This window comes from Pectinophora gossypiella, chromosome 14 (assembly GCF_024362695.1).
Source record: "Pectinophora gossypiella chromosome 14, ilPecGoss1.1, whole genome shotgun sequence".
In the NCBI taxonomy this organism is placed as follows: domain Eukaryota; kingdom Metazoa; phylum Arthropoda; class Insecta; order Lepidoptera; family Gelechiidae; genus Pectinophora; species Pectinophora gossypiella.
Window position 1 is genome coordinate 3,171,830 of NC_065417.1, and position 22,450 is coordinate 3,194,279.

Sequence of the window (22,450 nt, forward strand, 5' to 3'; positions counted from 1 at the left end):
CGCAACAATGGTTTGAAAGTGAAATGATGAAAATGAAAGTACATTATAATAATAAAAAGTATAAAACATTTTTGTCACTGGCTGCTTTTACATTTAATAGTATACTTTTTCTACGTCTGTCAATATCATAATACTTTTTTTTATAAAATAAATCGTAAGTTCTTATCTATCATTTAGTTACGGCACTTTTTGCTGTTATTTCAAAAATTCAAAAGCTGTGACCTCCAAGGTCAGTGAAAGTTAAGATGGATTTATTTTTATAAGATGTAAGCTATAATAGTATAAAAATATAGTTACATTGTTGAATTAAATTCGTAAAATGGATTAGTTTTACTGGTAGAAAATATCCACAATTGAAAGTAGATTACGCGAACAGTAGAAAAATATCAAATAAGTATTTCTTTTCTTTAAAATGTTCTATGAATTTATTTCGATATACATAAATTCGACAGGAGGAGCTCGGTGGCGCAGCGGTAAACGCGCTCGGTCTGCGATTGTTGAAGTTAAGCAACTTTCGCAAAGGCCGGTCACAGGATGGGTGACCACAAAAAAAAAATAGTTCATCTCGAGCTCCTCCGTGCTTCGGAAGGCACGTTAAGCCGTTGGTCCCGGCTGCATTAGCAGTCGTTAATAGCCACCAATCCGCACTGGGCCCGCGTGGTGGTTTAAGGCCCGATCTCCCTATCCATCAATAGGGAAGGCCCGTGCTCCAGCAGTGGGGACGTTAATGGGCTGGTGATGAATGAACGATGATACATAAACTCACGCCTATTTTTCACCGGGGTAAGCAGAGTGTGACTATCGTGAGCGAAAGAGAATCTCTTCTCACTTCACTTCTTCTTCTTTCTTCTTGGATTGTGGAATGACAGGGAAATGGCGGTCGGTTGTTTTAAAATGGGAAATGTAATAAATTAATAAAACGTTTTAATAAACAGGTAAGTATTGAAGAAATATAATTGTTTCCATCATGCCCCATCCCACAATTTTTGCAGTTTTATAAGGTAAAACGGTATAAGGTACGTTGCTACGAATACCTTGGACTGCGATGCGTATGAAGGAGTCCATATTAAAAGAGCTCAAGATCACGACGCGGCTCTCCTCAATATGCCGGAATCGTGTCCTAAGCTTCTTCGGTCTCCGAAGCACAGTCTGGAGAAGCAGATCATCGTTGGGCAAATGGATGGCAAACGTGTGCGAGGAACGACACCTACGAGGTGGTCTGACATCGTGAAGATGGTGGGCGGCAGCATACAGAGGGCGGTCCACGCAGTATATAGCCGTACCGAGTGAAAAACCATAACCTGTGGTCGCGATCCTCAGCAGTGAGGGAACGACGAAGAAGAAGATAAGGTAAAAAAACTCGGTCGAGGCCGAGTCGAGTCACTAGTTAAGAAGATAAAATGCCAAAATGTCGTGTTACCGTACCTCCAGCCACATTTTTTTTCTTTTTTTTTTAGTAATTGTCCACCTGGGCAGGGCACAAGGCATCCTAACGAACAGGAAGCTTCCTTATCATCCACGTTTAACTGTAGAAAAATATTTTAATGAGAATAAGACAAATCTTTTACATCTCACAGTAATCTTAGGCCATTCAAGGCTTTGTGAAAACTTGTTTTTTATAAAGTTTTTTTCTCTTTATGTATGAGGAGTAGAATGTGGTTCCTAGTTCCTTTGTGATAGTAAGAATGATATAGACATACCTACGGTCCTTCTATTTTCATAATGTCTCTCGGCAATTATCGTAGTTTCTATATTCATTAACTATTAGATTTATTCCCGAGAAATTCCCGAGAAATGCATCTACTGAGGTATGTGACCAAACCTATATTGGGCTGGCTTTCCCTTCGCGGGTTGGAAGGTTAGACAGGCAGTCGCTTCTGTAAAAAACCGGACCTGTCAAATCATCAGGTTAGGTAAGCGGACGCCGACTACATTAATAATATGGCGAAACGTTGATTGAAATATAATTAAATGTTGACGTTTCGAAGATATAGAAAATACGTTGGTCATTTCATGAATTGTGACCATTTCATGAAATGGTCGAACACATCATGAAATGATCAATTTGAAGATCTGGCCACACGACATATCTATAAAGTAAGAATCATTTCATTGTGACCATTTCATGAAATGGTCGAACACATCATGAAATGATCAATTTGAAGATCTGACCACGACATATCTATAAATTAGTAACGAATACTGAAGGGATGATTCAGACCACGATTCTGAGTTGATATCAAGTGGAATTCCCTCTCGGAAAAATCATGAAATTGTTTTGTGTTTATTTTTTGAAAATTTCACTGGATATCATAATTAAAACACATAATAACGGGTTCTTACCGCGTTTGAAATAGGAAAATGAGACTCCCGATATTTCGACACTGTTGCAAGTGCCATGATCACGGGATGACTGATGAGATTGGAGTGGAGTAGGTAGATCCATAATTTTCTACGGGCAGACATATCTGTCTACAATCTTTCTTTGCCGCTTGTTTGTTTGCTGTTGTTGTTCACTGGATATCAACTCAGAATCATGGGGTCAATCATCTCTCAAAGTTTTTGTTATAATGTCACTAACATCGTAACAGATATACTATACACCCCTGCTTACCGCTTTGGGGATACAGGCGTGAGGCTAAGTTATGTAATATGTTCATTTTTGGATACGAAATGTAGAAACTATTGTTGAAATAATGTCATTGTGATAATTTAGACAACACATAATCATACATTCATTCTTCACGAAAACAAAAGTTATTTGTAAATTGCCCACAATTCTCGTGTTCACAATTCATCATGTAAATGTAACCGCAGTAGCAAGTTAAATGTAAAACGACGTAATACGGAATTGTGGAAGTATGACGTAATGTGAACAAAGCGATGCGCGTGCGACGTGTGCCGTGCGAATGATTATGGTGCGAGGAAAGTGGTGGTAATGTAGACGATGAGGGTCTTATGATGGTAATCTTTGGAGAGTATACACAGGCAGTTCGGTACAATTTTCTAATTACTATTCACAATACTATTAATTAGAGAATTGTACCAGACACGCGACTTAATAGGAAAGGGAAATGCTCAAAAAGAATTCAGAAACTTAATGTTAGTAAAGCATCATGACCTGATTGAATTAACGGCCTCCGTGGTCCAGTGGTTGAGCGTTGTGCTCACGATCCGGAGGTCCCGGGTTCGAATCCCGGTGGGGAAATACCACAAAAATTACTTTGTGATCCCTAGTTTGGTTAGGACATTACAGGCTGATCACCTGATTGTCCAAAAAGTAAGATGATCCATGATTCGGAAGGCACGTTAAGCCGTTGGTCCCGGTTACTACTTACTGGTGTAAGTAAGTAGTCGTTACATGAGTCATGTCAAGGGCCTGTGGCGGCTCAGTAATACTCGTAACTCTGACACTAGGGTTGATGGAGTTGGTAATCCACCTCTCAACCCACTCGAGAGAAGTAGATTAGAGAATTGTACCAGCCACGCGACTTAATAGGAAGCTCAAGAACTCAGATACTTAATGTTAGTAACATCACATAACATAAACTCACGACTATATCCCAATTGGGGTAGTCAGAGTTACATCCATCACAATAGATGGTGAGCTGTATCGCCGTCTGTAATGGTCGAGCCAACTGCGTTAGTGAAAACTGCACTTAAGATAAATAACTCATTGGTACCGGGATTCGAACCGGCGGCGCTCCCCGTTTGAGAAGCAAACCGGCGAACCACAAGATCACTGTGACTATACACCCAAATTGGTGCTAATTACTATAAATACCATCTAATTTTATTTTAAGTTATATCTGTCATTTTCTTATCCGCCGAAAAGGAAAGGGACGGGTAATCGACAAGCATTAAATTTATGGAACACACGTAAATTTTAAGCACAATTTTACATTGGCCAATAACCCTACAGAATTATGTTGACAGCACACGTCAAACGGTTTGCATACCAGCGAGATACATTTTTGATTCGCCCGGGTTATTCATTCATTTACTCATTCTTCCTAAAATTAAGAGTTGTCAATCATCCGTCCCTTTCCTTTTCGGCGGATAAGAAAATGACAGGTATAACTTAAAATAAAATTAGAATTAACATTAGTATGTGTAAAATAACACGTTGTCATATCTTTACACTCTCTACTCTTTGTATATCTGTTCCTTTCATGTAATTCTACTGGTTTTGCTGTTATGGCATCGTATGGCATAATATTATTGTTCCCTTTCTTCCTGTGTTATGGATATGACTTATGAGTTAGTGTTTTTATGTCGCTTTTAACTACACCGTAATTGTTTTAAGTTTATGCGGTTATTATCATAATTAAAATACATAGTATCGGGTTCGGGGTGGTCATGGCACTTGCAACAGTGTCGAAATATCTGGAGTCTCATATCTCCATTTAAACGCGGTAAGAACCCGTTACTATGTGTTTTAATTACACCATAAATCTTGGGAATATATTTTAAAAATATAAATCTATAAAACACAATTTACATGGTATAAAACACAATTTGCCACCGGGGTAAGCAGATACTAATTCCATTAAATTGCATTTAGAATTCCATATGTTTCGATCCCGACACTTTCTCGCTTCTTCTACATTCATCAATCGTTTCATACACGCATGCCGGTTTAGAATACCTAATTCGTAATAAACCTTTTCTACAGACATCTCCAATTTGGTCAAAGTATATCATTATAGGAACCTCCACGAATCAGATGTTAAAAACCGTGGAATTGAAACCCGCAAACTAGATTAAAATTAAGTTTGTCTTCTCCAATATCAGATACCATTGTCATTGAATAAAGAATAAATACTACGTATAGAACGGCAACTCTCCGACCGCGCCAATTCGTTTCGAGCGCCGTCCTCACCCCCTCTGACTTACTCTAGTCACACCCTGACACTTCATACAAAACACCTCGTTTTACACAGACACTACATATTGACGTTATCGTACACGCGCATCTGTGTGTGTGACGTCTGACGCCATACGATTGAAGACTAAAGTAAGACCGAGGGGGGTGAGGTAAACCTAGCTTGGCCTCTGCCCACCAGTAGCTGAGCTAGGTTTACCTCACCCCCTCGGTCTAAATTTACTTCAATCGTATGGGCGTTAGACGTCACACAAATGCACGTGTACGATAACGTCAATGGGTAGTGTCTGTGTAAAACGAGGTTAACCTCTTCTCTCGTGTCGGTTGTGAGGTGGATTACCAACCTCATGAACCCTGGTGTAATGGTTACTATTGAGCCGCCAAAGGCACCTAACATGACTCATGTAACGACTACTCACATCAGTAAGTAGTAACAGGGACTAACGGCTTAATGTGTCTTCCGAAGCACGGATCATTTCACTTTCGGACAATCAGGTGATCAGCCTGGCGATCACAAAGTAATTTTTGTGATATTAATGTCCCCACCGGGATTCGAACCCGGGACCTCCGGATCGGGAGCCTAACGCTCATCCACTGGACCACGGAGGCCGTACACGTGAAAACGTGACAAATGAAAACCCATAATCACTGCCAGATTTTTATGAACTGACCGGGTGTGCATTGTTTTCTCTACAACTATTTATAAACTAAGTCTTGCAATCACAAATCGATGAACAATTACATTACCTTACTTACCCACGTTTTATCGCTTGATACATTAAACCGAATTCTTCGTCGCTTTGTCCGCCTGTCTGTCACAAATGTCACCAATTTGTTTCCATGTTTAAACTTGTTTGTGTTACGCAAAACGTTGCTTAATTCCCAATTGTTTATTGACAATGTTGTAACTGAGACATACTCGTGCGTTACTCGGTCATTGTTGGTTATATGTCGTCATTTGGAGCGAAAAGAGTACTTACTTGTGGGAAATTTGTCTTGTCGTTAAAAGTAAGTGTAAACTCTTATACAAGTGCATTGTATTACGTAAGAGAAGTGTATCAGGATCGAAGCAAACGGAATTCCGTTGTCTCTGCTTACCCCGGTGGGAAATAGGCGTGAGTATGTAGTACAGTCATAAGCAATATAATGTACCCACTTCAGGACTCTGTCGCACTAACATATTTGACATTTGGTGAGACTTACTGTTCTATTTGTCAAAAAAGTTAATGTGACATGGTACCAAAGTGTATATATACATTTATACATATTAATACTCGTGACTTGATTCAGAATCAGTTAGGTAGGTATCATTTTTTACGCTACATAAAAACCAACAGTGATCTAACAGAAAGCTCGGTGAAGTGTGGATACTTAGTTCATCTTGCGATGATGTACCCCTGACTAATCCAGTTGGGATATAGTCGTGAGGTAACCTTATCCAGGGTTTCAACCAATACACGCAGTGAATACTACCTACGTGGAAACACGTCTTACGGGTATTGGTCAAGTCCTAGATATATTTCGCGCCACGCGCGGCGCGGTAGCCGTGCCGCGAGGGCTGGAAGCGGTTGCCGGGAAGAAATTTCTCTAGAGCAATAAGGCCGCTCAAATGTATTATTTCTGCTTGTTAAAATTAAAGTGTATTTGATTTGATTTGAATCATTTTGTTGAAAAGACTAGTATGACTATCAAGGCGAATAAAAAAATGCAAAGGTCAAAGCATGCGGCAGTTATTATCTTGGAAATAAGTCCTTATTGTGTAGTAAATAAGTATGAAGAGGTTGTCATTCTGTCCTCGGAGACCTAAAATAAAACCACATACAAATTCCATAGTCATGTTTGTTTTGCATTTAAGGACAGTGTTTATTTTTTAAAGTTACAATTTATGATGTTTTTGTTTTGGCGACGTTCAGGTTCCATTTTTGAATAAAATACATATTTAGATATTATATTTATTATGTTGGTAGGAATGTTTAGCTTTAAGCTAGGTGAAGTGTGGATACTTAGTTCATCTTCTGATGTACTTCTGACTACTCCAATTGGGATATAGTCGGGAGATTGTGTATGCTTGTGTAATGTATTACGATTAAACAGGGTGTTAGTCACACCGTAACGAAAACTTTGAGGGATGATTCAGACCATGATTCTGAGTTGTTATCAAGTGGAATTTTCCGTCGCAAATGCATGGAACTGAAAATAATTTGATGATGATGATATGATAGTACTAAAAAAAAGATGATTCCAAAAAAGAAAAAAGTAAGATGATTCCGTGCTTCGGAGGGCACGTTAAGCCGTTGGTCCCGGCTATTAGCCGTAAAAACACCTCCACCAACCCGCATTGGAGCAGCGTGGTGGAGTATGCTCCGTACCCCCTCCGGTTGATTGAGGGGAGGCCTGTGCCCAGCAGTGGGACGTATATAGGCAGTTTATGATATAGTACTTACTACGTAAATCGATTAAATCTTTCAAATATTATCCATTCAGACGACGCCCTGAGCGGAGGTTCGCGCCCAACTTAGCACCCTCTGGCCTGTTGTCTTGAATTTTGTTGAGCCCCCAGCGCTCCCCATTTGTCCGCCCAAGTAGTTAATGCCATTTGCGGCAAATCTCATTATATCACGTAAAAAAGTGCCAGTAACTCACCGTTATAATACGGTTACAATACGGATGGTCACAGATAAAATCAGATCACTTTCTCTAAGCTGATGGTAATGAGCCTTTGTTCCGATGAAAGTAAACATTACATACGTGTAATGTTTGGAAACAAAAAATGCGAGCAGTGGTTGCCATTGCGTAGTTTTTAGGCTACAGAAAAAAAATAATCGCGACATCAAGGGCCTTAACCATTTTGCAAACGGTTATGACAATCGCAGTGATAAAAATGTATAAGGTGATATGTCAATTTCGTATATTTTTATCACTGTCACTGTCCCTCTATATGGCCCTCAACGCTCCCCATTTGTCCGGTATATAGCTACGACTAATTTGCGGCAAATCTGAAATTCCTTTTTCTCTTACATACCGAATTGCGGAATGCTTCCTACAAACTTCTATCCCCCATTTTAGGGAAGTGGGGAGTTAGAAAGAGACAAAATATAGCTTATGTCACTCTCCATCCCATCAACTATCTCCACTTAATTAATCACGTCAATTCGTCGCTCCGTTTTGCCGCGAAAGACGGACAAACAAAGAGACAGATACTTACCAATCTATAATATTACTATGGATTATGACCACACGATCATAATAATGGTACAGACAGCCGCTTACCAGATAATCTGATCATCTGATCACTTTCCCTGATCAGTAATGTTAATGATACCTTTGTTATAAATACAGTTGCGGAAACAAGTTCAGTTAACAATATGGTAATGTGGTCGCACTGGTCAATTCCGTTTAGATTAGATGTTGTACATACATCAGTTACTTTCTCTTTATTTACATACATTTATATGGACACGCCTTTATCGGGTGAGAGATTTAAGCACTCTCTGGTTGTAGGCAACTAGTATTTACTAGTGTAAATACTAGTCTCATACTAGATTATACTAGATTTGTCTGGAACTATCCAGACAAATCATAGATTAGCATGATTTTGGACAGCGATCTCCGTAGGTACTTAAAATGAGCCGTGGTATTTTTGTGATTTGTCCCCACCGGGATTTGAACCCGGGACCTCCGGATCGTGAGCACAACGCTCAACCACTGGACCACTGAGGCCGGTATCCGTTATCAGTAAGTAGTAACCGGGACTAACGGCTTGACGTGCCTTCTGAAGCTCGGATCGTCTTACTTTCGGACAATCAGGTGGTCAGCCTGTAAGATCCTAACCAACCTAGGGATCACAAAGTAATTTTTGTGACATTTCCCAATGCTCAACCACTGGACCACAGAGGCCGTCCTTAACCGGGGAAATTACATAAGCAATTAAAACCTTCAAATCGGACATGAAAATAAAACGTAACAGGAGCAATCGCCTTTCTCAAGCGCGTGTCTACATTGGCGATTCATTGTGCTACTACAAGGCCGCTACAACCGACGGCTAACAAGAACTAAGCCTTATGAGAGAATGCCTTAAACGATGGTGGACAGTTGTGTGGAGAATAACATACCGTACTCCTCGCCAGATATGTTTAAGTCTAATAGGGCACAAATCCTGGAAACCTCGCGAGATTTGGCAAAACTACGCAAGCGAAGAAACAGCAATCAAATACTTAAAACACATAATAACGGGTTCTTACCGCGTTTAAATCAGGGATATGAGACTCCTGATTATCAGTCATCCCGTGATCATGGCACTTGCAATAGTGTCGAAATATCGGGAGTCTCATATTCCTGATTTAAACGCGGTAAGAACCCGTTATTATGTGTTTTAAAGGTCACGGGATGACTGATAATCGGGAGTCTCATATCCCTGATTTAAACGCGGTAAGAACCCGTTATTATGTGTTTTAATTATGATAATAACCGCGTAAACCTAAAACAGTGTATAATCAAATACTTGTTTACGAGTATTGCAAAGACCGCCCAAAGCGCTTCGCATCGTCCTTCATTATGCGCACTGTTGAGTGGAATTCTCTGCCGTCTTCTGTATTTCCGAATGCATATAACCCGGGTGCTTTCAAGGTCAGAGTGAACAGGCACCTTCAAGGTGTTTGGGGACAAGAGTAAACCCATCAAAGATAATTTAAAAACAAAGGCCCCTGACATGGCGAATGTAACGACTACGTACTTAGATCAGTAAATACTAACTGGGACCAACGGCTTAACGTGCCTTCCGAAGCACGGATCATCTTAGTTTCGGACAATCAGGTGATCAGCCTGTAATGTCCTAATCAATCTAGGGATCACAAAGTGATTTTTGTGATATTTCCCCATCGGGATTCGTACCCGGGACCGATCGTGAGCCTAGCACTCAACCACTGGACCACGGATGCGGGTTTATTAATGAAGTTCCACCCCTAAGATTCCAAGGCATGAGTTTTCAATGTGTTCCAATTGTGAAATTAGTTAACCACTTCTCTCGTCAACTATACTTAAATCGATCTGCGTCGTTACATGCAGACTACTTTCGATTTCCAAACCCAATGGCGTATCGTATGTCCACTGTCATTCGAACTATGTAATTTATTGTATTAGGTTACTGGGCGAATGTTACGAGTTGTGTTAGGTTAGTAATGGGCACAGAAAGTCCCACTCGTGAGGGGTAAACAGAGTTGCAAATTAGAAGAGGAGTTAAGGTCACTTTTGATGTTAGAGATACCCTTTAGAGAATTGTAGCGTTGACAGCGACTTTCCGAACGGCGACCCTCGCTACGGCGAGTCTCTTTAAGGCGAGTGGCCTTATTTTCCCTTTACGTCGAGCGAGTTTTAATGTTATTGTTAGACAACTTAGCACTAACTGTCCAAGACTCCGTCAGCGTAGGCTTCGGTTATTAAATAGACGGTCCACATAACACCAGAGTCGTGGTTCACGCCGCGACTTGTGCTGAGTGAGGCCCTTTTATCTCAGGACGTCTACCATCACCTTATGATCATTTCGACGAACATCCGTCTTGATTTTATTTTGTAATTGTTTTGTGAACATTTTAACTGATGTTATTGTCTTGTTTTTGTATGTGGCGTCCTTTTATTATAAACTATTTATATTTTTTCTATTTAAATATAGCTTTTAGCTCTCGGGAATAGAATCATAGAAGTTACCCTTTACGAATAAACTTTACCTCTTTATTATATTAGGTACTAGGTATATGTAATGTGTGTATCTCTGCTGGCTCAATAATAACCCTGAAACCAAGGTTGCTGAGGTTGGTCATCCACCTCCCAACCCGCGCGAATGAAGGAGTGTGTTTTCGAACTTAGTAATTTTAATTAGGCGCTTGACATAAGGATTGACTACCTGTTGATTATAAATCTATTTTTCTTATTTTGCGTCGACTGTAGATTTAAAAAATACTTTCTTGGTATTTTTTCCTTATTAAAGTACCAATCTATACAATTTTTACGCCAGTTAAAAATTAAGCAAAATTAAAAATTTTGAAAGAAACCCACGACTGTAAAAACCTCATCGAAAAAGAATAAAATAACTCGAAACCCCCGACTTAACTAAATTATTATGTAACGAAATATTATAATAGACTTTAAAATACTTTCTAAAAAAGAGTTGATATCTCGAGAAATCGGTAATAGATATACTTAAGTACCTAAACAATGAATATGGATGTTTACAGTTTTTTTCTAACGTGTCTGTTTCTCGAAGATATACTTAAATGTAGCGATAATAATTTTACCATTATACATAACCGAGGAATATCCGTTCCATTTATATCAACTCAGAATCATGGTCTGAATCATCCCTCAAAGTTTTCGTTACTAACAACATGTCACTAACACCTTGTATTGCTTTTGGTGAACGTAGCCTAGAAATTCCCTCATCGGAGTGCAAAATAGCTTATTTCGTAACCATACGTAACATACCACATATGAGTACTAAAGTGCAGTATGTGTGTGACTATCATTGCGTATGCACTAGGCAATGCGTTTCCCAGGAAAATGCTCCAGTTTTCTTACATGTTATGAAATGTTACTTAAGGCTTGATGCAAATTTACGTTACTATGCGTTGTGGTTTGACTGCCTTTTATTTACATAAACTACATAAGATCACGACTATATTCCAATTGGTGTAGGCAGAGGTACATGCATCATAAGATGAACTAAGTACCCATGCCTCACTGAGCTTTCTTTTTTTTTTTTATTAGGCACACCAACAGTTACTACAATAATTCATGTAAAAATTACATTTCAAAAGACTTAAAACTAATTGCGTAACTAATTACAGGTGAGCACCGCATGCAACAGAAAAGAATTTAACAAAAACAAACGATGTTTGTCACTCCTCAAACATTAAAAATATATATATTCTCTTTCTGTTGTGTATGTGTTTCTGTTTGTGTGTGTGTCTACATAAATTGCTTTTATATTCTCTCTCTCTCTTTATTTAAGAGCTGCGCTCTTGTCGGTGGAGTAATCGCCTCCATTACTCCATAGACAGGGCGTGTAGATCGGTGGTTGCCCCAATCGCCTTCCGTTCCGCAGCACACCGACCAATTTCTCAATCGGTGATGTTCTAGCTAGAGCCCTACCAGGATCCATTTCCTCGATCTCCAACCAGTACTGATACCGCTGCTGCCAGGGGTGCGCTTTTGAAGTAGCGGCGCCTACTCGCTACGTCACAACATCGTAACAAAGACGCTCGCTTTTATATTCACAAAGAGAAAATTTAAATCGAAACAAGCGGGACTTGAACCCACAGCTCTTGCCAAGCCGGGACGAGCGTGTTAACCATTACCTCCACCGGGTCCTCCTCCTGTCCATGCGAAATTCTTTCGGTCTATTTATCCGTTGCCGTAAAGCCGATGACAAAAAAGTACAGGTTAGCCCTTTACATCCGAAATAACACGATCGCGAGGGTCTGATTGCTGAACACCAGCTAAGCTAGGATTTTTTATCCGTATTTTTCTGAAGGAAAAGATACCACGAACATTTAAAAGACCTAGCAAAGATTTTGTTCTTTCGGTTGTAAAAAGTTAGGTCAAATACCTCCGAAACGCATTTTGCGGTGATCTGGGTTTTTTGAAATTGAAATTGTCTTCAGATCGCTGATATCCCTGCTGAACCCATTAGGGATTAATTACTGGTGTGAGTTTATGTATGAATGTACCGTATTTAAAGCTCCTCGTTTAAACTACAACGTAATTTGAACGTGAACTTTTCCCAAGTTATCTGTTTGTGTCGTAATGAATCCTGCCCTAGTGCTTTCTGGGTTGCGCAGTGTCTAAACATTGTCAAGATGTGAGTTAATAACCTCCTTCTTTTCGGTTAAAATCCGCCATTTTGCCGTAATCGAAGGTTTTTTTCAGGACTTATTGTAGGTTGCCTCATATGACATAAGCTACTTGGCCGGACATATGGGGGACGCTGAGGGTTCTCATTCGGTACAAAAAATTAAGACAACAGGCCTGATGGTGCCCTGTTGTATGTGAACCTCGGTTCAGGGCGTCATCTGAGAGGATTATAATGAACCAACCCTAATGGTAGTGGGGTATCGTTGACCACGCCAGCGGGGTCGGTATCGAGGTCCTATAGTGTTTGTTGTCGCGAGCTGATTGAGTAAATACCACGTAAGAGTAATCGGGTCGTCAGGATCGTATGTTAATTACGTCGAACGTTCGAGAACATCCTATGGTTACCGATCTAGGTCGTAACATAATTGAAGCGCCTAGGCATTTAATCAACTACCTCATTCTAACATGATGTCATGCTAGGGTGACATCAGTGCAGGTACAATGCATGCGCAAGGGCACCGGTATAAGATTGACATTTCAAGTTGGTAATTTGACATGAAATGTATTATAGGTTTTCATTATAATTTATAAAATATACGTATGCATATTCTTATTTGGTGGGATAAAGGAAGAAAAGTCGTTAAAAGACAACCTTCAACTACTGTTACGAGTGAAAAGATCATCATCCTCCTAGCATTATCCCGTTTTACGACTATATCCTCATCGGGAATCGAACTAGGACCTCTAGATTTTTACCCGTCATCATCCCCGTAGCGTTATCCCGTTTTTCACAGGGTCCGCTTACCTAACCTGAAGATTTTGACAGGTCCGGTTTTTTACAGAAGCGTCTGCCTGTCTGACCTTTCAACCCGCGAAGGGAATACCAGCCCAATACAGAAACGACAGAGTAGGTAGGTATATCCGCCTAATTATGTCAGCAGCCCTTATCTAAGAGAGCCACGCTCTTGTCGGTGTAGCATTCTCCATGTTATTTTTTAGGGAAAAATAGGGCAGTCGTTTCCCTCTTGCCTTCCGCCCCGGAGTACTCTGTCTGAGAGGGAGATGGCGCTCAGAGTAACCTATTTCAAAGCCGTACTAAGACTTTAATGGTTGAGTCAACTAATTAACAACTCATTGGTGCAAGTGCGGTACCGGGGTTCGAAGAACAATCAGTATGAAATTGAAAAACAAGTAATATTCTTTTTTAATTTAAAATTATCTATTTGATAAACACTGCCTAGCATATTATCCCTACAGACAAAAAATATTTTCCTACACAACTACTCAGACTCGACTCTCCATATTCAAACTACACCTTCCAAAACCTACAAGGTCACAGAGCCTCGAATTACCAACTAGGGTTTGCGCTTACGCCGCCGGGTCGCATCGTGAGGTCAGATGAAAGTGAGATCATAGTTCCCATCCTGTCACAGCCACCGGCCCACTTGGAGGAATCCGCTCCTCAGACCTCTACGAAGGTCCCACAAAGGTCACACCCGATTCGGAACGCTTTTACCTCGTTAGCCACCTATGGCTTAAAGGGCAGGGGATCTTTATTGTCGGGTGATATTGTCGCTTTCTGACTGGGGTATAAGATACCTAGGTAGGGGTCAGTACCTTAAAAGGTGTCAAGGTAATAAAAAAAAAAGTTGTCAAGGTAATAAAAAGAATTAAAAAATAAATAAAAGGTGTCAAGGTAATAAAATAGAGACTCTACGTGTGATGGCTGGCGAATGTAAAGTAGGAAAGAAGCCTACTGCTTCTTTGTAACTCATCCAGATTGAAGACCTCCGTGGCCAGTGGTTGAGCGTTGGGCTCACAATCCGGAGGTCCCGGGTTCGATTCCCGATGGGGACATAACACAAAAAATACTTTGTGGTCCCTAGTTTGGTTAGGACATTACTCGATGGTCACCAGATTGTCCGAAGTAAGATGATCCGTGCTTGAGAAGGCACGTTAAGCGGTTGGTTGGCTTACTGATGTAAGTAAGTAGTCCTTACATGAGCCATGTCAGGGGCCTTTGGCGGCTCAATAGTTCCACCTCACAACCCACACGATAGAAGAAGACTCATCCAGAACTAATTGAGATCAAAATGTTGTTTCCAGGATCTGTAGAATGTATGTAGGAAAGTGAGTAGACATAACGGAACGTAAGATCGAGGAAGTAAGAGAGAATACTATTGAAGAATAACGACTGGGGATTTGGTTGTTAATGGTATGGGCTTTTTGGCGGGAACGGGAACGGGACAGTTGCTTTCTTCATTGAATAATCTAAATAAGTAAATTAATAAGTAAATTTTCCTGTACCCAAAGGTTGCCTGGAAGAAATTGCTGCACGAGCAATAAGGCCGCCTGTTGTGCTTTTCTGTATATGTTGTCCTTATCTCTGTATTTTGTGTCCATTGTGCTCAATAAAGTATTTTATCTATCTGTCTATCTATAAGTAATACGGAGTGGTGTTTTGTGGTTAATGATCGCATTAAGTTAGTCGGAAGACATTCGCGAGTGTTATTATATCGAAGTATTCGGTGGACAAACCTATTTTCGCTTCGTGCCAACAAGCCGCTTCATAACTCAAAAGTTTATGCGGACTTTTGAGTTAATTCGTTTGGGGTTCGGAATAGGAGTCTGCTCCGAGGGTGGGGGCTTAGGTTTCATCATCATCACCCTTCATCATTACATTAATCATCAAGAAAAAAATATGTAAGACATGGCTGTATGGGCATAGTTCCCTTTGCCTTACCCTTCGGGGAAAACCAAAACAAGAAAAAAATGTTTATGGTATGACAGGCTTTTTGGCGGGAACGGGAAGGGGACGGTTACTTTCTTCATTGAATAATCTAAATAATTAATACGAAGTAGTGTTTTGTGGTTAATGATCGCATTAAAATCTCAAGCATAACCCAAATATCGAAGCAAATATCCTTCACAAACCACCTACGAGAATAAATGTTCGACAACTCATCCATTCATACAATCATACACAATAAATACTTACAAGTTTGGTATACAAGGCTGTGTATGGATGTCGAGGTCACGACCTAACCGGTGTTTACTCGGTAATGTAATGGTTCATTCATGTAGGCTAGCTTTGCGTGATTCGAATTGAATCATTCGAATTGTTATTGGGCAATATTAGTGGGTATGACTCATTTTTTTTTGGAAATTGGGAACTAAGTACTCATGATGGGCATTAATATGTATACACTTTGTTACCATATCACATTACCTTTTTGACAAATTGAACTGTAAGTCTCACTAAATGTCAAATATTTTAATGCGACAGAGTCCTAAAGTGACTGTACCTACAGGCGTCGTGGTAGACTTCGAAAGAGATGGCGTGACGACTTGGACGCTTGCCGGAGGGATAGGCTGGAGTACGCACAGGACCGCGAAAAATGGAAAAAGGAAGGGGAGGCCTTTGCCCAGCAATGGGATCTTGTAGGCTAGATTAGATTAGATTTGGGAACTAAGTATTTTTTGACTCGGACGGAAGTTGAACCCCCAACTCTTGTCAAGCGCGGACGGAGATGTTAATATTTTTTATATTAAAATTGCACCATCGCACCGGGACCTCATCCTCTCCATGGGAATTTTTGTTATATTGTCACCCTCATCGAGCTTTTTTTATTTTTTTCTCTATATAGTACGATGGAAAATAGAGAAAGCTCAGTGAGGTGTGGGTATTTAGTTCATTTCGCGATGGATGTACCTCTGCCTTTTCGACAAATGCCTCTATTCCGACGACAAACCAATCATCGACAACCGTTTTATATTTTCAAAGCTTCCTTTCGACCCCAATTGGGATATAGTCGTGAGCTTATATAGATCGAAAATTTCGCATGAACTGGATGATTTAATTTTCTCTATGTGAGCTTCCCTGAAGGCTGAGTACCTACTATAAAAACAAAAATCCTTAAGTGTTTTTTTCTTTGGTCGATGGAAAGTCATCATCCGCCTTATTACAAAACGAAGACTAAAGAAAATATACCAGGTTTAAAATATACCCTGCGCTACGAAAGAAGTCCACGGATTTTAATGTAACTAATTAACAACTCATAACAATTATATGCAAAATCTGCGCTACTAGCGCGGACTATATTTAAACTGTGAAGAAAAATGCAATCTAGCAGAGTACACTACATTTTACTTCAAAATAATAATCCATATATTATTTATTTTTTAAATAAAAGGTTCTAATTTTAAAATATTAAGTTGCAAGCAGTACCTACGAGATAGACTTTATCAAAACTGTCCACTAACCGACGACACGGGCGAGCGACAATAAAAATAAAATAAAACCTAAAATAAAAACAAAACACTATCGCGAGGAGCTGTGAATAAGTTATTTATTTATTATTGACGTCGTTATTTTGTTATTCCACTATCTGGGGCTAATGGCGTTCTTAGATAGCTAGGCAGACAGTTCTCATAGCTACATTGTAACAGCAACCAGATAGCAAATATGACTTTTAAAGTAATGATAGTAGGAACGACAATTGCATGCAGTTCGCAATGAAGAATCGAGATTTCGCCTCCATTGATAAAATTGTTTCGACTAAAAATAGAATTTTAAACGAGCATCTGTTTTGAAGCAGCTTATAATGCAAATGAGATTATTTTTTTACCCGTCCATTTAATATTAACAAGATTACTAAAATGTAAATAAACTATTGGAAATCATACATCATACCTTCATCATCATCGATTCGCTAAGTATCTACCTAATGACTTTACAAAGTAAAATACAAGGTTTGATACCACTTTTCTTTAAACTCAATATTATTTTTTAACACTATAAAAAGGCATGTGAAATTGTTAGCGTTAACACTTGATTGATATTTATCACTCCTTATCGTTGATGGCGCGATAGACATAGCAAATTCCGCGATATAAACAAATAGTTAAATTAATAGCTCAGGAAAGAACATCTTGAGACTTCCTGGATGGCAGTAGTTTTCAATTAGAGTTGTCCTAGGTAGTTGAGTTATGATGCCTGCGGACATACTAGTGATGTGCTTAACGGGTAAGTATTACCTAGAGTTCTTAGAAGTGATGTAATAAAATGTTCCTACCATGTCGGGGTGGCATTCTTTAATCCAATGTTTTGCCGCTATTAATACCATTTACAGGAAACATCACTGAAGTCATGTCATATCGTGTAGGAAATTTCTTGATAATTAGTTGGTTGTGAATCGAAATAGGTGGGATTTAATGAAGACATAATCTTTGCCTCATACTTAAATTTCCAGGTAAAATCCAAAACGTTAATTTCACATTACTTCTTCTAGTCGTGTGGGTGGTGAGGTGGAATACCAGCCTCATCAACCCTGGTGTCCGGGTCATGTTTGAGCCACCAAAGTTCCCTGTCATGGCTCATGTAAAGATTACTCACTTACATTAGTAAATAGTAACCGGGACCAACGGCTTAACGTGCCTTCCGAAGCACGGATCATCTTACTTTCGGGCAATCAGGTGATCAGCCTGCAATGTCCTAACCAAACCAGGGATCACAAAGTGATTCACATTACTGAGACAATAAAATAATTTCTTCTCGAACTAGAATTATAGCTGAAGAGATAAAAAGATCGAATATTATTTTACTTCAAAATAATATTATTCTGCTACGTAAGATAAAGAAAACTAATAATAAATAGTCACTAGCGTTGCATCACTATGATAAACGGGTCCTGGGCGATGTTAAGAATGTCCGGAAATGTACACACATCGCGACATTACATCTAAATATTTGTATTTGTAATATTTTATATATTAAAATAAAATTCCACTCAACAATTCAAATTCTATTCAGCTCGTTGAGGTGTGAGTATTTAGATCATCGTGCGATGGATGTACCTGTGACTACCCCATTGGGATATAGTTACGTTGTGTTAAAAATAAATAAAAAAATGTGTGTGTAAATTTTTTTTTACGAGTAACGCTAGGGAGATGATGAGGTATGCTTTTAAAATGTATCACTTTGACAAGGTAAATGAGTTAGTCTTACTTATGACCAGGGTGGGGGGTTAAAAAGGCCACATCGAAGTATTTCATCTAAAAAAGCAATATTGCTATTTGACATTCGTTTGCATTGCGCACTTACTTTTATATGCGCAAATGTCAAATGGCAATATTGCTTTATTCGATGAATAGCTTCCATGCGGCCTTTTTAACCCCCTGAACTAACAATGAAAGTAGAATAGAAGACAATAAATGCAAATATTTATAGAAACAACGACCTGTCTTGTTTGTCTGTCTATTCGTTACGCCATCACCATCACTTTCTTTAGCCATAAACAAAGCAGTAACAGTTAAAGTCGTGTCTTTGAAGCATCGGGCTTCATTATGTCCGGACAAGATTTGCATGTCGATGTTCGGTGACGTCATCGATTTGCATGTTATTCGATGACGTCATCAATCGTCCATTGCGTTACCTGTACCTGAAAGGAGATGTTATGCAACCACTTAGCATGTGAATGTTAAGCCAGACTTTCACTGAAAAGTCAAATATTTCTACTTTACTGCTGCATTTGCGCTTTAAAATTAGCGACTAAGTAGCCTTGCTGCGTGTCACACTTTATGTGGATCTTGCAGCGCGAATCAACGCGATTGTCCCACGACAGCAGTGCTGCAGCAATGCGACTAATTTGAATGCAACGTTAGACGATATTGCATTATTTGTTCTAAATTTAGAATTACCTCATCATTATAACCGCTACATTCACGCTGTATCACATATTTTAGGGTTGGTAGAGAAGCATGCGTAACCAGGATTGTTTACAAAAGGCCGTTACTAAAATGCCCCCACCGGGAACGGACCACGGCTCACTTGTTTAGTGACCAAGTTGCTTGACTACACTAAATAGATCTTTTCCCTGAAATCACTCAGTCACTTTAAACAGATATCAAGACAACAAAACCATACTGCGTAATATGGAAAACAAGAAAAATATGAATGCAAATTGATACGACACGGTTGTACTTTACGGAACAATGGATAAATAAAATACTCAAACTAGTCAGGTACTTAAGCTACCGCTAAGCCGACGTTTTGACATGTTCCCTTATCAAATCTTCAGATTTTTTGCAACGAAACCTGCTTAGCATTCTGCCTCCATTCACTTGACTCAAGGCGAGTCGGTTCATCGCCCACACACGGCTAAGTTAGCCAGCAGTGACGAAAATACACCCATATTCGAAAATGGAACCAGAAAATGAAAGGACTTTGTAAATTGTAACATAACATATATATTTTTTTTATCTGTAGACACAGGAAATACAAAACAAAAGAGAATTGGAAAGAGTACAATAGGTTTTTGGCTAGGTAGCAATCTCTTTGAGTCATCACTAGTTTAAGAGCCACGCTCTTGTCAGTGTAGCGTTCTCCATTCTTGATTTATTAAAAACATTATAGAAGGGAAGCTACAAGGAAAGAGAGGAAGGGGAAGACCAAGAAGAGTTTACAGGGCGAAGTGTTAGAATTCACCTTCGATAGACAAGAATTATGGTGACAAGAAATATGGTGAATCTTTGAGTATAGGAGATATGTCACTAACATTTTTCACTAGGAGATACGTAATCGAACGCCGTACAACGCCTCTGTCTAACGTAAATAAATAGACCTTTACGTATTTGACTGATTTTTAAACTGTACTTTAACATTGGTAGTATATTTCGTTATTTTTTTTATAGGTTTTTTCTTAGTAGATTAAATTAATTGAATTAATTACGGCCTTCGTGGTCCAGTGGTTCAGCGTTGGGCTCACGATTCGGAGGTCCCGGGTCCCAATCCCGGTGAGGACCACAAAAATCACTTTGCGATCCCTAGTTGTATGGACATTACAGGCTAATCGCGTGATTGTCTGAAAGTAAGATGGTCCGGGCTTCGGAAGGCACGTTAAGCCGTTGGTGCCGGTCACTAGTTAATGATAAGTACTAGTAAGTATGTAGTCGTTACATGAGTCATGTGAGCCTTTGGTGGCTCAATGGTAATCCTGACACCAGGGTTGATCAGGTCGGTAATTCACCTCATAACCCACGTAATTGAAGGAGTGAGTTTTCGAACTTAGTAGTTTTATTTAGGCGTTTGACCTAAGGATTGACTACCTGACGATTGTAAATCTATTTTTAGTATGTTGCGTCGACTATAACATACCTGATATATTTTCCTCATTACTTAAATAAAATAGAGAGGGATTGCGTCCTCTAACATGATGGACTAATGTTATGGGCGATAGGCTGATCCCTTATCACCATAAGGTTCATCATATCCATCTTAGGACTTCGTATCAACAGTGGCTGCAAGTTGTCTTTGATTACTTGTGGCTCTGCCCACCCCATTTGGGATTACGGGCGTGAGTTTATGTATGTATGTATGTATGTTAAATAAAATAAAAAAATGGCAGCCGATAAGCTAAGATAAGATCGGAATCCCAATCTATAACATTTTTAAGACAGCAACGATATAATAAAACCCAATTTCTATCATCAAAAGAAGTAGATTAAATTATAGACTAAATTTATCTACATGTAATGAGAATTATCAATTAAATAGGTACTTTACCTATTGATAATAAAATTATTTTAGGTATATAGTGTTAATTAGCCTCCGTGGTCTAGTGGTTAGAGCGTTAGGTTCACGATCTGGAGGTCCAGGTTCGATTCCCGATGGCGACATTGTCGAAATCACATTGTAAGACTGTCCTTTGTTTGGTAAGGACTTTTCAGGCTTCAATCACCTGATTGTCCGAAAAAGTAAGGCGTTTCCGTGCTTCGGAGGGCACGTTAAGCCGTTGGTCCCGGCTATTAGCCATAAAAACACCTCCACCGCCTCCCCTTCCGGTTGTTTGAGGGGAGGCCTGTGTCCAGCAGTGGGACGTATATAGGCTGTTTATGTATGTATGTTATGTATTTATCAATGCGCATTTGTCAACTTTACACGTTACTAAAAAAGTATGAAACAAACAAAATACGTTTGATGACACGCATGTTTGTATGATTATTAATGTAAATACATAAATACCATAGAATAAGGAACTCTCCGCACCCCACCAGCGACTGAGCTAGGTTTACCTCACCCCCTTTGGTCTTACTTTAGTCTTCAATCGTATGGGCGTCAGACGTTACACACAGATGCGCGTGTTCAAACAAAACACACAAAAACAAACCTAAAAGTAGTAGGTAATAATATAAACATAAACAGCCGATAAATATAACTATAGTTGGATATATTATACACTAGCGACGCCCCGGTTTCGTTCGGGATGCAATGCTGAGGCAAAAATGAAATTATTTACGACATCACATTAAAAACATCAAAAGTAACAGTATTTCTCCACTATTTTTAATGGATATTATACATATAAACATTCCTCTTGAATCACTCTATCTATTAAAAAAAAACGCATCAAAATCTGTTGCGTAGTTTTAAAGATTAAAGCGTACATAGGGATATAGGGACAGAAAAAGCGACTTTGTTTTATACTATGTAGTGATGGAGCAAAGAGTATACTCCATCACACTGTTCCGCTACATGTTAGTAGAGCACACACAGCATCACGCCTGTATCCCCGAAGAGGTAGGCAGAGGTGTAAAGTATATACACCCATTCCTCGCCAGCTATGATTATCACTTTCAAGGACAGAACGTCTAATGACGTTCCGATTCCAAGGTGTCATACTATCTATTACGAACCATCAATGACCCATGGTCTCTGCCCGT

The 22,450-nt window shown here is 39.4% G+C and overlaps 1 protein-coding gene across 4 annotated transcripts in view; it reads right to left on the reverse strand.

Annotated features, from left to right (window-relative positions):
• The window catches only part of LOC126372532 (uncharacterized), a 163,241-nt gene that overhangs the window by 108,587 nt on the left and 32,204 nt on the right, over positions 1-22,450 (reverse strand). The gene's annotated exons all lie outside the window — the stretch shown is intronic.